This window comes from Malus sylvestris, chromosome 5 (assembly GCF_916048215.2).
Source record: "Malus sylvestris chromosome 5, drMalSylv7.2, whole genome shotgun sequence".
In the NCBI taxonomy this organism is placed as follows: domain Eukaryota; kingdom Viridiplantae; phylum Streptophyta; class Magnoliopsida; order Rosales; family Rosaceae; genus Malus; species Malus sylvestris.
In genome coordinates, this window is record NC_062264.1 from 19,374,459 (window position 1) to 19,390,544 (window position 16,086).

Here is a 16,086-nt window from a genome sequence, read left to right on the forward strand (position 1 = left end):
TTGGCCACCATTAGGGTATTTAGAAAAGTAATTTGATGCAATTTTGGCGAGGGGTTATCCCTGAAATTGGCGCTAGCTTTTTGTGGTTAATATGTGTAACTTCTTAGGATGGATGACACGTTTTAAAGGTTATATGGTTTTTCAAAAGGTTTTCACAAAATTTAATGAGTCTTGCATGTTCACATTCAATCTAGACACTACAGACGGGTTGCATGTTAGATATACGTTCTATGTTGGAGGTTCCAAGTAGGGCATACTTTAGGAAAACTTAACCTTCAAAATATGCATGTGTAATTCATAAGTAATTGGAAGAACTACGTAGAATTGTTAAGTTGATGACAGAACCCTAGTGCTTAAATAGATTTTCAAACTATTTTCTTTTGTTTTTTTTACTTTCCCAATTTATTTAATTATTGTTAATTAAATTCGTTTTAAATATTTTAGGGGCTTATTATATTAACACCCCACAAATTGTTGAATAAACATCACATACTTAATACACCCCACATTTACTTTTTCAATTAAAAATTATCTTTATACACCCCACATACCTCTCCATAATACCCTCACACCCCACATTCTCAAAACACACATAATATTTCTATATACACCCCAATTTCTTCAAATTTTATAATACTCATTTGTAATGTTGATGGATTGAATCTAGATACCCTGCTGTTCCCAGGCTAATTAGTTATGTGATTGACTTGTTTTTCGTTTCCAGCTTGATAGCATATTATCATTAACCACTTTGGACACTAACACTTATCTTAAATTTTTTTTTTTTCTTTGTGTAGATTGGAAAATCTTGTCACTTCCAAACTCAAGAATTATCCAAACTCAAGATCTTATGTAACTTTTCTATAACAAAAAAATAAAAAAATAAAAAATAAAAAAGAATTATTGAAAGTTTCAAGCCGTTGGTATTGCAATTCACAGAGTTGGTTTAAAGGCATAAGTTCTGAAGTTTTTCGACATAGTAAATGTCGGGATGTGATATAATGTGTGGTTGGAGAGAAAATAATTTCTTACAATCACAGTGACTTTTAGCATTGGCATATTCATAGACATTTTGTTAGGGTTTTCTCAATCAATGTGTTGGTAGTTTCATTAGTTGGGATTTTGTTCAATAATGGAGGGTGGGAGGGTTTTGATAATTGAAAAAGATAAATAATACGTTAAAAGTGATGTGGGGTGTATTTGAAAAATTCTTATTTTTTTTATAACTTAATAAGGTCGAATTTGTCATTGCATAGTAGAATACATAAGTAATTTCATATTGAATTTTTTGTGGGGTGCATTCAACAATATGTAGAGTGTTAATAGAAAAAACCTATTTTAGTTCATAAAATCACCCTTTTTCAAACTTTGTTTTCAAATAATTAATTAAGATTTTGGTTTTGCATAAATTATTCATTCAATCCCTGTGGAAAACGACCTTACTTGAATTGCTATACTATGATAACCTTGTACTCTTGCAAGTTTTTTTAAGTTTTTTTTTTTTCTCTATTTTTGTAGGTGGTAAAAATCATATCAAAGCATTCACGTCTGCAGCCTATCTTATTAATCATCTTCCTTCTTGCACTCTCGACTTCCAAACACCGTTTCAGGCCCTCATGGCTCAGACTAACTGTCCACCGGTTCCAAATCTTTCCCCGGGGGTTCTGGGGTGCATTGCTTTTGTTCACCTTCATCCTCCTTAACGAAATAGTAAACTTGAGCCTCGAGCTTTCCATTGCGTGTTTGTGGGTTATGCCACTACCCAAAAGGGATATCGTTGTTATCATTCTTCAACTAAGAAGATGTTTATCACTCCAGATGTGATTTTTCATGAGAATGAAATGTTTTGCAGTTCCTTCAAGTCCTTACTTCAGGGGGAGTATCGGGATAAGGAAGTTCGGTTTTTTTACTATTTTTATGCGGCTGGAAATGAGTTGCATGAAGAGCAGCTATCCCAATTAGAGCCCACGGCATCTGATGATCAGCAGGCCACTGAACAGCAGCCCATTGACCAGCAGCTGACTGAACAGCAGTCCACTGACCAGCAGCCCACTGAACAGCAGCCAACCAATCAGGACACGGCCCTTCGGCCTTGGGAGAAAAATCAGCCCACGGTTTTTGGGCTTGAAAGAGAGCTGCAGCCCATGTTTTTAAATGAAACCGAGCAGCAACGGCTAGCACGGGATCCTTCTCCAGATGTTATTACAGATCAGAATATGGACTCGTCTTCTGTTAGTACACATAGCCAATCGGCTTCTCCACCGGATGCACCTCCCCTTCATCGCCTTCCAAAGCGTATTAATCGAGGTATTCCTAAACCCACTTACGAGGCAGATCCTAAGTGTAAACATAAGTACTCCATGAGTGAACCAAATTCAGATTCAAGAGTGAGATATCCATTAAATAATTACGTGTCTACCCGTCACCTGTCTGAATCAAATGTGATCCTTCACGGAGATCTAACTGAGGAGATTTACATGGACCTTCCGCCAGGGTGTAATGATCCGGACATACGGAAACAAAATGTTTGTAGGCTTAGGAAGTCATTGTATGGGTTGAAGCAATCTCCAAGAGCCTGGTTTGGTAGATTCACCAAGTCCATGAGAGCATTTGGCTACAAACAGAGTAATTGGGATCACACATTATTCCTAAAATGCAAGAACGGAAAGATTACAACTCTCATTGTATATGTGGATGATATGGTGGTTGTCGTTAATGATCCAGTTTAGCAAGTAGCCTTGCGGAAATATTGTCCACAAAATTTGAAATGAAAGATCTCAGTTCTTTAAAATATTTCCTTGGGATTGAAGTGTCGAGGTGTAAGTCCAGATATTTCTGTCACAAAGGAAGTACATTCTTAACTTATTGGAAGAAACCAGTTTGTCAGCGTGCAAGCTGGTGGCTACTCCGTTGGCAGAAGGAATAAAGCTAGGTATCAATTAGAACCAGGTACCGGTTGATAGATGGAGGTACCAAAGGTCAGTAGGAAGATTAATGTATTTGGCCTATACTTGGCCGGATCTTGCTCATGCATTAAGTGTAGTTAGTCAATATATGCATAATCCAAGAGAACAACACATATGTGCCTTTATGAGAATATTGAGTTACTTGACAGGGACCCCGGTTAAAGGAATTTTGTTTCGAAAGAATGGGCATTTCAGAATTGAAGGTTATACATATGCTGACTGGGTAGGATTGACGGATGATAGGCTTTCAACATCTGGGTATTTCACCTTTATTGGAGGACATCTAGTAACATGGAGAAGCAAGAAGCAAAATGTAGTAGCAAGGTCAAGCACAGAAGCTGAATATAGAGGTATGGCACTTGGTATTTGTGAAATCTTGTGGCTTAAGTTTCTATTACAAGATTTGGGGGTCAAACATGCTCGGTCAATGAAGTTATTATGTGACAATAAAGCAGCTCTTAATATTGCACATAATTCGGTGCAACATGATAGGACTAAGTATGTGGAGGTTGACAGGTTCTTTATCAAGGAGAAGTTGGACAGTAAAGTAATCGAGGTTCCTCCCATAGGAACTGAAGATCAAGTAGCGGACATTCTCACCAAGGCGGTTTCTAGCGACAAGTTCTAAAGGTTTATAGACAAGTTGGGCATGTGCAACATATATGCACCAACTTGAAGGGGAGTGTTGACTTGTATTGGGATTCCTACGATTGTGGGATTCCTATTAACATAGGTTTCCTAGTTTGGGATGTATTCCTTGTAATCAATTGTAATTATTCTTTCCTTATTATGATAGGAATGTATATGATTGTATATATACCTCTGAATGAGAAGAATACACATAACATTGAAAAACATTCTTTCTTCTATATATGGCTTAGAAAATATAGATCATAAAACAGCCTAACTAGAACCAAATTTTCCATGAGAGGCTACATAAAACTAACATCACTTTCCATTGTGCAAATCAGTAATATCCTCCCAAGTGCAAATCAATAGTATCCATCATTTTCTCTTTAGCAGCGGTGACGGTGATGAGCGGTGTAAATGGAAAATCCAAATGCAAATCAAGGTGGAATTTGTTTGATGTCTAAAGACTTGTCAGCCACCTTCCTTCTCTCTTTTCTCCAGTGTGATTGGTATTTTTACTTTACAAGTTGAGTAAAACTTACAGGCGGCCAAACATTTCCCTTGTTTACGTTTATACAAACCATCCTAATTTGCTCAGCAATAAATAAATAAATAAACAAAGAGCAAGCAGAAGGATGTAACAAATTCCAATTACAAATGTTTTGGTCGTGGAGATTCTTTTCTAGGGTAGTGTCCATCAAAACCCTCTTGAATTGTAGGTGCGTTTGCGAGAGTTTTACGGTCATCAATTCAGAATTAGGAAAATGACAATGCGTTGTAGTGTCTGAAGTCAAATGTAATCATCACGCAAGGCGTGAAGCATAGGAAGCGTGTGAATGATAAAAAAAAATAAAAAATAGAACCACAAAAAGGACACTGCGTTGCAGTGCCTGATTCAAAAGTAAAAACAGAACTAGAAAACAGAAAACACAATGCAATGTCTGAATCAAAATGTAAAAAAAGAAAGAAAAACAAAAAAACAAAACCAAGAAACAATAATGCAGTGTCTGAATCCAAATGTCAAAGTAACGTAAAAAACATAACTAGGAACTAGGCACTGCCATGCAATGTCTGAATCAAAATGTTAAAAAACAGACCCCGGAAACGGACATTACGATGCAGTGTCTGAATCCAAATGTCAAAGTAACGTAAAAAGCATAACTTGGAACTGGATACTACAATGCAGTATTTGAATCAAAATGTTAAAAAAAAAAAGGAGAAGAAGAAGAAGAAGAAAACATAATTAGGAAGGAGACACTAAAACGTCTAATTTCGTATTGACCAATTCCAAAATACAAATAATAGGAGAAGGAGGGTGTCAGTTGAAGTGAGTGGTATTGCTTAAATTTTTTTAAAAGTAGCTTTATGAAAAAGTTGAGACATAAATTGTGCTTGGTAAATGAGTTTTTTTTTTTTCTTTTCTTTTTCAAGAGGCGCGAAATTAATGGAACTCTAATAAGGGCAATATTACACCCTCCCCTTCTAGTAACCCAATGCGTCTTCTCTCGCAATTAATGAAACTCTAATAAGGGCATGATTTATGCACACTTTTATTTCTTCTACACAATATGTTTATTCTTGATTCTCTTTTGATTCGTTCAATCCATTAAGCATAATTAAATAAAGTATGCATGCGTAAAATTTGTCCCTCGAATACAATACTAAACGGATTTTGATTGCGCTCTCATGTTTTCCCTTCATCCCACGTCTAATGTCACAATACGTTTACGATTTGATTAAAAAAATTATAGTGCAAATAGTTTTGGTACCTTTATCTTTATGACCTAATCATTTCCTCCTAGTGGAAAATGACATGCAATATATAATCTCATATGCAAAAGTAGGAAAAAAGTGTCAAAGAAAACGGCCTAAGGCCTCATACGTACACACTGCCCACACATTGGCTAATTTATGAAGCAAGAAAAAGAAACAAAGCATATTCTAATTCTTTGGAACTACCACGGGGTGGCTTAGTAGTTGAGAACGAATTTCAAGTCTATATTCCACATAGCACATCCTTTGTTCGATTACTAGTGTTGGTGAATCAAATGATGGTGGCCAAGGGACGCTGAAATGCCTCTGTGAGTATTCTCGGCCCCTAGAATGATGGATTGCCGTGACGAAGCTATCAGCTTGTCTCCTTTTTTTGAAGAAAAAAAAAATCGAATTCTTTGGCGATCGAATTTTAAACCCTAATTATCTGGCTCTCTTTGGTCAATTGTCATCCCAGATTTGATAGACCCAACTCAATAAAAAGATGCCCCCCCTCCCCATATCTCTTGCATCTTCAATTCCCACTACTCCTTTTCAAGTGCATGTTGGCTGCACTCCATCTTCTTCAAAGAAAAAAAAGGCATAAAAGTTGAGTTCACTGTCACAAACAATGACCATGCAATCCAAAGCTTTTGCCTCAAGCTTTCTCTAAAGCAGTCACGGTAACTCATGTTCCAATCAAATAATATCATATGTAAATTTTTAATTATATGACATTGTATTAATAAATAAACAAAACACATAACAATGAATCCATTTACAAGCGTTGCTCTCTTTCTTACACATCACACATTTCTTTTTTTGCTTAAATTAGGACTGCACGTGCCTTTGAAGCGTAAGGAGGAAGGCTGTTGTCTGTTAGTGACGTAAGAGGAAAAAGGAATCATGGTTTGGGACCCCAAGACGAGAGAAGAAGACCAGCATGCCTTTTTATCTTGTTATTTTCAATTTTTAACTATCATATGCTACTGCTAGGCTAGATTAGTAACTAACACATGCATAAGAACGTGGCTTTCTGTGCAAGTCCAAACGATGAAACAAGTGAAAACTTCATAAATCTAATCATAAACAATAAAAATAGCCATTATCATGAATGAACTAGAGAAGGTTATGACTTTATTATAGCGTTTGAACGCTACTAATATGTGAGTAGCATTAAAATGCTAACCACTTGATTAGACTCACTTGTTTTGTTAGGATTATATATATTTCATCATTTAACCTAAAAACATAAACAATTTGAATCACAACATAATAAGTGGCGGAATCATTAATCGTATCCCAAAGGGTCCTATAGTATACAAGTTAAATAATTTTTTTAGACGAAAGAAATGCTTGCAATGCGTACAATTTTTTTTTTGAGTTCAGTCAACTTATGCTAAGTTTTGTCACTGAGGTATTTCGTTGAGCACTTGTGCGCCGTTGACACTGTCAAACCATATTGTCCCAGCATTTGAGCTTCACCTACGAAGAAGGTATCTAATTGAATACTTGGTGGGCACTACTGAGTTATGTACCAGAAAGCCATAATACTTTTGGGAGACCTTCCAATCCATTTTTTTTCGTTTCCCGTAGGGTCCCGGAACCCAGCTAGTCCCTAAATGAATCCGTCCACGGAGAGGTAGACCTAGCAAAACAAGTGATTATCTTTGTATTAATCTACTATACTGTTGCATCTTAAGTTCTATATTAATTAATCAGACGTAGATTACGTAAGAATATTTTATTTACAAACTATATTTTGAAGCTGCAACTTTGGACGATAAGATCATATGTCGAATCGAGTATGGTGTGCATTAGAAATATATAAACCGAAAAAATGACTAAGAATAAAGTAGAGAATGATGAGAAAACCCTTTCCATTACATTATTATTATATTCATGTGCAATGAAGATGGCTTTGTTTACAAGGAACAACAATTTTGTCTGCTGCATGCAGATTGCAGATACCTTTTTACCATAAATATATAAATTAAGCCCCAATTGAACCCATGATCTTTCAGTTCTCATTCCAATGGCCCGCAGTTTAATTGGATTAATTTCTTTTTTTATTATTTTTTTAGGGTTGTAGATATTTTCTGGGATGGAATGGATGGATCATCAATCATGGGACTGAAACAGAGAAAAAGATTATTAGAGCAATAAGAGTCCGAAAATATATCTGAGGTATAAAATCAGTATCACACATGAGATGCCACCATATACCCAAACACAATCCGATAATGCAGATCTGGTGAATGGTGAGTCTGTGCTGTCATTCTCGTCCATCTTTTCTCCAGCTTCAACAATTTTAATCTCTTTTGCTATATCTATCCAAATCAAGCATAAACATGATTGCTAAAACAATGTATGGATGGCAAATTCATGCATGTCACGTCGACTAACAAATGCCCTATAACTAGCAACTAATACAACAACAACAACAACAACAACAACAAAGCCTTTTCCCACTAAGTGGGGTCGGCTATATGAATCCTAGAACGCCATTGCGCTCGGTTTTGTGTCATGTCCTCCGTTAGATCCAAGTACTCTAAGTCTTTTCTTAGAGTCTCTTCCAAAGTTTTCCTAGGTCTTCCTCTACCCCTTCGGCCCTGAACCTCTGTCCCGTAGTCACATCTTCGAACCGGAGCGTCATTCGGCCTTCTTTGCACATGTCCAAATCACCGGAGCCGATTTTCTCTCATCTTTCCTACAATTTCGGCTACTCCTACTTTACCTCGGATATCCTCATTCCCAATCTTATCCTTTCTCGTGTGCCCACACATCCCACGAAGCATCCTCATCTCCGCTACACCCATTTTGTGTACGTGTTGATGCTTCACCGCCCAACATTCTGTGCCATACAACATCGCTGGCCTTATTGCCGTCCTATAAAATTTTCCCTTGAGCTTCAGTGGCCTACGACGGTCACACAACACGCCGGATGCATTCTAACACTTCATCCATCCAGCTCGTATTCTATGGTTGAGATCTCCATCTAATTCTCCGTTCTCTTACAAGATAGATCCTAGGTAGCGAAAACGGTCGCTTTTTGTGATCTTCGCTAGATTGCTCCGGTCATTAGTGTGGATAAGTATATAAATGGATAGAGATAGGAAAGCAAACACAAGATGTACGTGGTTCACCCATATTGGCTACGTCCACGGAATAGAAGAGTTCTCATTAATTGTGAAGGGTTTACACAAGTACATAGGTTCAAGCTCTCCTTTAGTGAGTACAAGTGAATGATTTAGTACAAATGACATTAAGAAATATTGTGGGAGAATGATCTCGTAATCACGAAACTTCTAAGTATCGGAGTGTGGAGTCGTCTTGACTTGCCTTATCTGTCTCATAGGTAGATGTGGCATCTTCTCTGGAAGTACTCTTCCTCCATCCAGGGGTGGTATCTTTAACTGGTGGAGATGCACAAGGTAATGTATCAATTTCACTTGAAGCTTACTTGTAGTTTCAGGCTTGGTCAAGCGCGATACAAACCATGTAGTAGGAGTCCCCCAAGTCGCCGAGCTAGGGGGTCTGTTGAAAGAGGTGACAGACAAGGTAAGCAATCAGAGCTCCGACTGATTGTTCACCTTCTCCCCATCTTGCAGCAGCATGAAGGATAAAGAGAAGAAAAATGAGAAGAGATGATATGAGATACTTTTGCTTTTGAAAAAGTAACTTTCCACAGGCTTATTCTTGAACTGAGCTAGAGGGTTTTCTGGTTTCCTCCAGAGTATAAGGCCGACTGAAGAATTTGAGGGTCAAAACAAGTCCATCAAATCTAGAGTACGTTCCACCCTGCTGATATGGGATACTTTTGCTTTTGACAGAGTAATGGATGTATCGGCACGTGTGCTGTTACGCTTGTCTCCACATGCTTCCTTGTATCCTTCGCACTTGCCCTATCTGTTCCTCAAGCAGATGCGGAATCTTCCCTGGAAACATAAGATGTTGAAGATGAGTACTCGAGAGCAATGCCAGGTAAGTAATCAGGTAAGGGGTTCCAGGCAGTCAGTTCTTGGCTGGAAGCTTGATTCCAAGTGCTGACTGATTGCTCTCTTTCTCCTTGTCTTGCAGGTAAAAACAAGGCCAAAGGAAAAGACAGGGAAAAAGCATGATATGGGATACTCTTGCTTTTAACCCTGATGATATGAGATATTCTTGCTCTAGTATAGCTTGTTTGCAGAGGTATTATCGGGGGGAAAGAAAGCTGAATATTTCGAAAGGCTTCGTTGGGAGTGCCCTCTCAGATATGATGAAGGGTTGAGCATTTTTGCAGGTCTGCCTGTCCGTTGGGGATGGAGGTTGACATATATAGGAGTCTCCCTAACAAGTAGTAATGCTATTCCTTTACCCTGCTTGGTCATAGCACGGTAGTGGGAGCTGTCAGTTTCACATGTTTTAACTCTGTCAGAGCACTTTGAAAAAGTGGTCTGTGGTATCTGGCTCTCGAGATTCGGAGAACGATGCCTCTTCGATTTTTGAGAAAGCAATCATGCTGGGGGTCTGGCTCTCGAGATTCGGAGAGCAGTGTCTCTTCGATTTTTGAGGAAGTAATCATGTTGGGAGTCTGGCTTTCGAGATTCGGAGGGCGGTGCCTCTTCGATTTTGGAGCAAGCAATCTTGTTGGGAGTGTTGTCTCGAATGTGAGTAAAGGTTGGGCATGTTTGCTAGTCTACCTTGCCACGAAGCACAAAGGTTGATACACAGGGACTTTCCAATTATCCAGCAATGGTACTGTTCCTTTACCCTCTCTTCGATTTTGAGAAAGTAGTCATGTTGGGAGTCTGGCTCTCGAGATTCGGAGGACGGTGCCTCATCGATTTTGGAGCAAGCAATCTTGTTGGGAGTGTTTTCTCGAATGTGAGTAAAGGTTGGGCATGTTTGCTAGTCTACCTTGCCACGAAGCACAGAGGTTGACACACAGGGAGTTTCCAATTATCCAGCAGTGGTACTGTTCCTTTACCCTTGTGGGTAATAATATGGTAGCTAGACCTTCAAAATTTATGTGTCTAAACTTTGTTAGTGTTGTTTCTTTGCTATTCTTTTACCTTTCTTGGTCAGAGCGATGTAGTGGGAGCTGCAAGCTTCACGTGCTCAACTTTGGCAGAGAACTTTGGCAAAGTTATCTGTGGTACCCATGAGCTATTGTTGCATGTGGGAAGTGGGTGATTGAACAGTAAGATTCATGTGCTTTCTACTTCACCAGAAGTCTTCGACAGAATGCCCATAATTTCTGCAAAGCTGAGTGTGCGTGTGACAGGTGCTGACAAGGCTAGAAAAGTAGGTGCCTCTTCGATTTCTGAGATCGGCCCTCGTGGTCTCTGAGCAGCCCAGCTTTTGAGAAAGCGAGCGCCTCTTCGATTGATTCGAAGAACGATGCCTCATCGATTTTTGAGAAAGCAGTCACGCTGGGGGTCTGGCTCTCGAAGATTCGGGGAGCAGTGTCTCTTCGATTTTTGAGAAAGTAATCATGTTGGGAGTCTGGCTCTCGAGATTCGGAGGGCGGTGCCTCTTCGATTTTGGAGCAAGCAATCTTGTTGGGAGTGTTTTCTCGAATGTGAGTAAAGGTTGGGCATGTTTGCTAGTCTACCTTGCCACGAAGCACAGAGGTTGACACACAGGGACTTTCCAATTATCCAGCAATGGTACTGTTCCTTTACCCTCTCTTCGATTTTTAAGAAAGTAGTCATGTTGGGAGTCTGGCTCTCGAGATTCGGAGGACGGTGCCTCTTCGATTTTGGAGCAAGCAATCTTATTGGGAGTGTTTTCTCGAATGTGAGTAAAGGTTGGGCATGTTTGCTAGTCTACCTTGCCACGAAGCACAGAGGTTGACACACAGGGACTGTCCAATTATCCAGCAGTGGTACTGTTCCTTTACCCTTGTGGGTAATAATATGGTAGCTAGACCTTCAAAATTTATGGGTCTAAACTTTGTTAGTGCTGTTTCTTTGCTATTCTTTTACCCTTCTTGGTCAGAGCGATGTAGTGGGAGCTGCAAGCTTCACGTGCTCAACTTTGGCAGAGAACTTTGGCAAAGTTTTCTGTGGTACCCATGAGCTATTGTTGCGTGTGGGAAGTGGGTGATTGAACAGTAAGATTCATGTGTTTTCTACTTCCCCAGAAGTCTTCGACAGAATGCCCATAATTTCCGCAAAGCTGAGTGTGCGTGTGACAGGTGCTGACAAGGCTGGAAAAGTAGGTGCCTCTTCGATTTCTGAGATCGGCCCTCGTGGTCTCTGGGGAGCCCAGCTTTTGAGAAAGCGAGCGCCTCTTCAATTTCTGAGACCAGCCTTCGTGGTCTTTGAGCAGCCCAACTTTTGAGAAAGCAAACGCCTCTTAGATTTCTGAGATCAACCCTCGTGATCTCTAAGCAGCCCAGCTTTTGAGAAAGCAAACGCCTCTTCGATTTCTGAGCAGGCGCCTCTTCGATTTCTGAAGCTCCGTCGAGTGCAGATTTTTATAAGGGCTGGCATTAAGTTCCAAAGCACACTTGAATCTCCACCAGTAGAAGCTTCATTCTTGCACTTCTAAGATCTTGATTTGTCCGACCTCTTCTCTCTTCAACACCTTTGAAAATGTCTGGCCCCTCCGACCGTCGTTTTGACTTGAACCTTGTTGAAGAGGCAGCCCCGCCTTCTCCAGACAACATATGGCGCCCATCCTTCGTCTCCCCTACTGGTCCTCTTACCGTTGGGGATTCCGTGATGAAGAATGATATGACCGCTGCGGTGGTGGCCAGGAACCTTCTCACTCCCAAAGATAACAGACTACTTTCCAAACGGTCTGATGAGTTAGCTGTTAAGGATTCGCTGGCTCTCAGTGTTCAGTGTGCAGGTTCTGTGTCTAATATGGCCCAACGCCTATTTGCTCGAACCCGCCAAGTTGAATCATTGGCGGCTGAAGTGATGAGTCTTAAACAGGAGATTAGAGGGCTCAAGCATGAGAATAAACAGTTGCACCGGCTCGCACATGACTATGCTACAAACATGAAGAGGAAGCTTGACCAGATGAAGGAAACTGATGGTCAGGTTTTACTTGATCATCAGAGATTTGTAGGTTTGTTCCAAAGGCATTTATTGCCTTCGTCTTCTGGGGCTGTACCGCGTAATGAAGCTCCAAATGATCAACCTCTGATGCCTCCTCCTTCTAGGGTTCTGTCCAGTACTGAGGCTCCAAATGATCCCCCTCCGGTGCCTTCTCTTTCTGGGGCTCTACCGACTGCTAAGACTTCTCCTAAGCAACCTTTGTGAAGGCTCCCTCTTGTGTGTTTATTTTGACTCTTGTATATGTACATATTTGTAGCTTATCGGGGATATCAATAAATAAGCTTTCCTTCATTTCAACGTATTGTGTTAAATACACCAAAGCCTTCTTCGCTAAGTTCTTTGAATTTTCTTTTGTTGAAGCTTGTATGTTGAAGCTTTCTGAGTGGAGCATGTAGGTTGGGGTAGTGTTCCCTTAATTTTCCGAGTGAGGAAAACTTCTCGGTTGGAGACTTGGAAAATCCAAGTCATTGAGTGGGATCGGCTATATGAATCTTAGAACGCCATTGTGCTCGATCCTGTGTCATGTCCTTCGTTAGATCCAAGTACTCTAAGTCTTTTCTTAGAGTCTCTTCCAAAGTTTTCCTAGGTCTTCCTCTACCCCTTCGGCCCTGAACCTCTGTCCCATCGTCGCATCTTCTAATCGGAGCGTCAGTAGGCCTTCTTTGCACATGTCCAAACCACCGTAACCGATTTTCTCTCATCTTTCCTTCAATTTCGGCTACTCCTACTTTACCCCGGATATCCTCATTCCTAATCTTATCCTTTCTTGTGTGCCCACACATCCAACGAAGCATCCTCATCTCCGCTACACCCATTTTGTGTACGTGTTGATGTTTCACCGCCCAACATTCTGTGCCATACAGCATCGCCGGCCTTATTGCCGTCCTATAAAATTTTCCCTTGAGCTTCAGTGGCATACGGCGGTCACATAACACGCCGGATGCACTCTTCCACTTCATCCATCCAGCTTGTATTCTATGGTTGAGATCTCCATCTAATTCTCCGTTCTTTTGCAAGATAGATCCTAGATAACGAAAACGGTCGCTCTTTGGTATTTCTTGATCTCCGATCCTCACCCCTAACTCGTTTTGGCCTCCATTTGCACTGAACTTGCACTCCATATATTCTGTCTTTGATCGGCTTAGGCGAAGACCTTTAGATTCCAACACTTCTCTCCAAAGGTTAAGCTTTGCATTTACCCCTTCCTGAGTTTCATCTATCAACACTATATCGTCTGCGAAAAGCATACACCAAGGAATATCATCTTGAATATGTCTTGTTAACTCATCCATTACCAACGCAAAAAGGTAAGGACTTAAGGATGAGCCTTGATGTAATCCTACAGTTATGGGAAAGCTTTCGGTTTGTCCTTCATGAGTTCTTACGGCAGTCTTTGCTCTTTCATACATATCCTTTATAGCTTGGATATATGCTACTCGTACTCCTTTCTTCTCTAAAATCCTCCAAAGAATGTCTCTTGGGACCCTATCATACGCTTTTTCCAAATCTATAAAGACCATGTGTAAATCCTTTTTCCCATCTCTATACCTTTCCATCAATCTTCGTAAGAGATAGATTGCCTCCATGGTTGAGCGCCCTGGCATGAACCCGAATTGGTTGTCCGAAACCCGTGTCTCTTGCCTCAATCTATGCTCAATGACTCTCTCCCAGAGCTTCATTGTATGACTCATTAGCTTAATACCCCTATAGTTCATGCAATTTTGTACGTCGCCCTTATTCTTGTAGATAGGCACCAAAGTGCTCGTTCGCCACTCATTTGGCATCTTCTTCGTTTTCAAAATCCTATTGAAAAGGTCAGTGAGCCATGTTATGCTATCAATGTGGTGATTTTTGGTATTTTTTTTTTTTTTTTTTTTTTTTGTTTTGTTTCTTACCGGTGCTCATGATGTGGTATAGAATCTCCACTGTGTCAGGGGACCAAGCAGGGCATAGGAGTCGACTAGCCTTCAACAGCTTCGTGCGAAATTAGAGTGATTCAACATGTGGTTCTGCCTGTTCCACCACGTCTCTGTTCATTTCCATTACGAATCGTGAAACTCCATGAGCAGCAGGATGTTGAGGTCCGGAATTCAAAGTGAAATTTTTCATTTGCCTGTTACGGAGGTTTCCGCCAACACCCGTGTTCCCAAAGGGGCACCAGTGCAGGTTGATGAAATCCCGCCAAAAGTTCCTCAACTATACCATTGTTTAATGCACGATGCTTTTCGAACAAGAGAACTTCATCTAATGTTAATCCAAGTCAAAAGTCCTCAACACGCAATGATCCTCACCTCATCACTAAATATATATTTTACGGTGAGTGAATTAAGTCATTTTAGAACGATTCTGATACTCATATACAAACGATTTTGTAAGAGAAGTTAATAAACTTAATATCTCAAATGGAGTGCAGGAGTGAATGGTCATATGTGTTGTAACTTACAAGCAATGTCATGGAACTAGGAAAGGGATCCTCTCCGGATCCCTTCCACCAAATTCACCAAATCAATCAATCCGAGCCTTTAAAATTTGATCAAACGGCTACAAACAGGGGGCCCCTTTAAAAGTTATAATAATTTTAGCCATTTGATCAAATTTCAAAAGTCCGAATTAGGTGATTGGGTGGATTTGGTGGAAGAGATCCGAAGAGGATCCCTTTCCTTGGATTAAGCTCTATGAAAAGCATTTATCTCATATACATGATGAAAATTTGAAGATCCACCAATATATAAAGAACTTGCATTTGAAGATCCACCAATATATAGTGACGCATAGAACTTTGAAGATTAACCACACCAAGGGGGATGAGGTGAGCTTAGCCTTACAATAGGCTAACAATAGTGTGATTCAAATTTGCTTGTGACGATAATCAAACTTAAGACCTCTCATTTACAATTGAATAGGAATATCACTATACCGTAGTACTAAATGACAAATTGTATGTCTTCTTAATGCTTGTAATTAAAATCAGTCGCCTCAAAAAATATAAAAATAACTAATTAAGAGTAGATTATAAAGGCCAAATTTGTTATTATATAATAAAATTTTAATAAATGTTGTAGCCTATTTTATCTGACAAGGTTAAGGGCTGGTTTGGTATTGCTGTGCTTTGAAAAAAAGCTGCTGTGAGAATAAGCGGCTGTGCTGTGAGAATAAGCGGCTGTGAAATAAATCAGCAGAGTGTTTGGTAAACTTTTTTGTAAAAGTGCTTTTGGAAAAAAAAAAGCAGTCTAATAATGGGTCTTTTCATTAACGAAGCACTGTAGCTCCGTGTGCTTTGAAACAAAACCAGTTTTCCAAAGCTGCAAATAGCAGCTTCAGCTTTTTCCTTTGATTTCAGCTTATTCTCACAGCAGCTTCCAAAATAAACCTTTTTTTTTCAGTTTACCAAACACCTAAAACCCTCACAGCTTTTTTTCATGGGTGCTTTTTTTTTAAGCACCTCACTCCCAAACTAGGTCTAAGGGGGGCCGGTGGCAAGGGTAGAGAGATTTAGAGAGATGTGTTTGTAGAATTGTAGGGGAATGTGTGTGTTAGCCCTCCAACATAGTGCCTTTATTTATAGTAGTAAAGGGAGAGAAGAAATTCCTTCATCCCCAAGGAATAGAAGTTGTAATAGGAAAGGATAACTAGAATCAAATCTAATTTAGGATTTACACAATCACACTTAAATTAGGAAAGTTTGC

At 39.9% G+C, this 16,086-nt stretch overlaps 1 protein-coding gene across 1 annotated transcript in view; it reads left to right on the forward strand.

Moving 5' to 3' along the window:
* The window catches only part of LOC126622124 (uncharacterized), a 56,852-nt gene extending 43,988 nt beyond the window's left edge, over nt 1–12,864 (forward strand). Inside the window, exon 2 of the mRNA XM_050290778.1 lies at nt 12,796–12,864. The gene's annotated coding sequence lies outside the window, so the exon portion shown is untranslated. The remainder of the gene's footprint in view (nt 1–12,795) is intronic.
* Nucleotides 12,865–16,086: the final 3,222 nt, after the last annotated feature.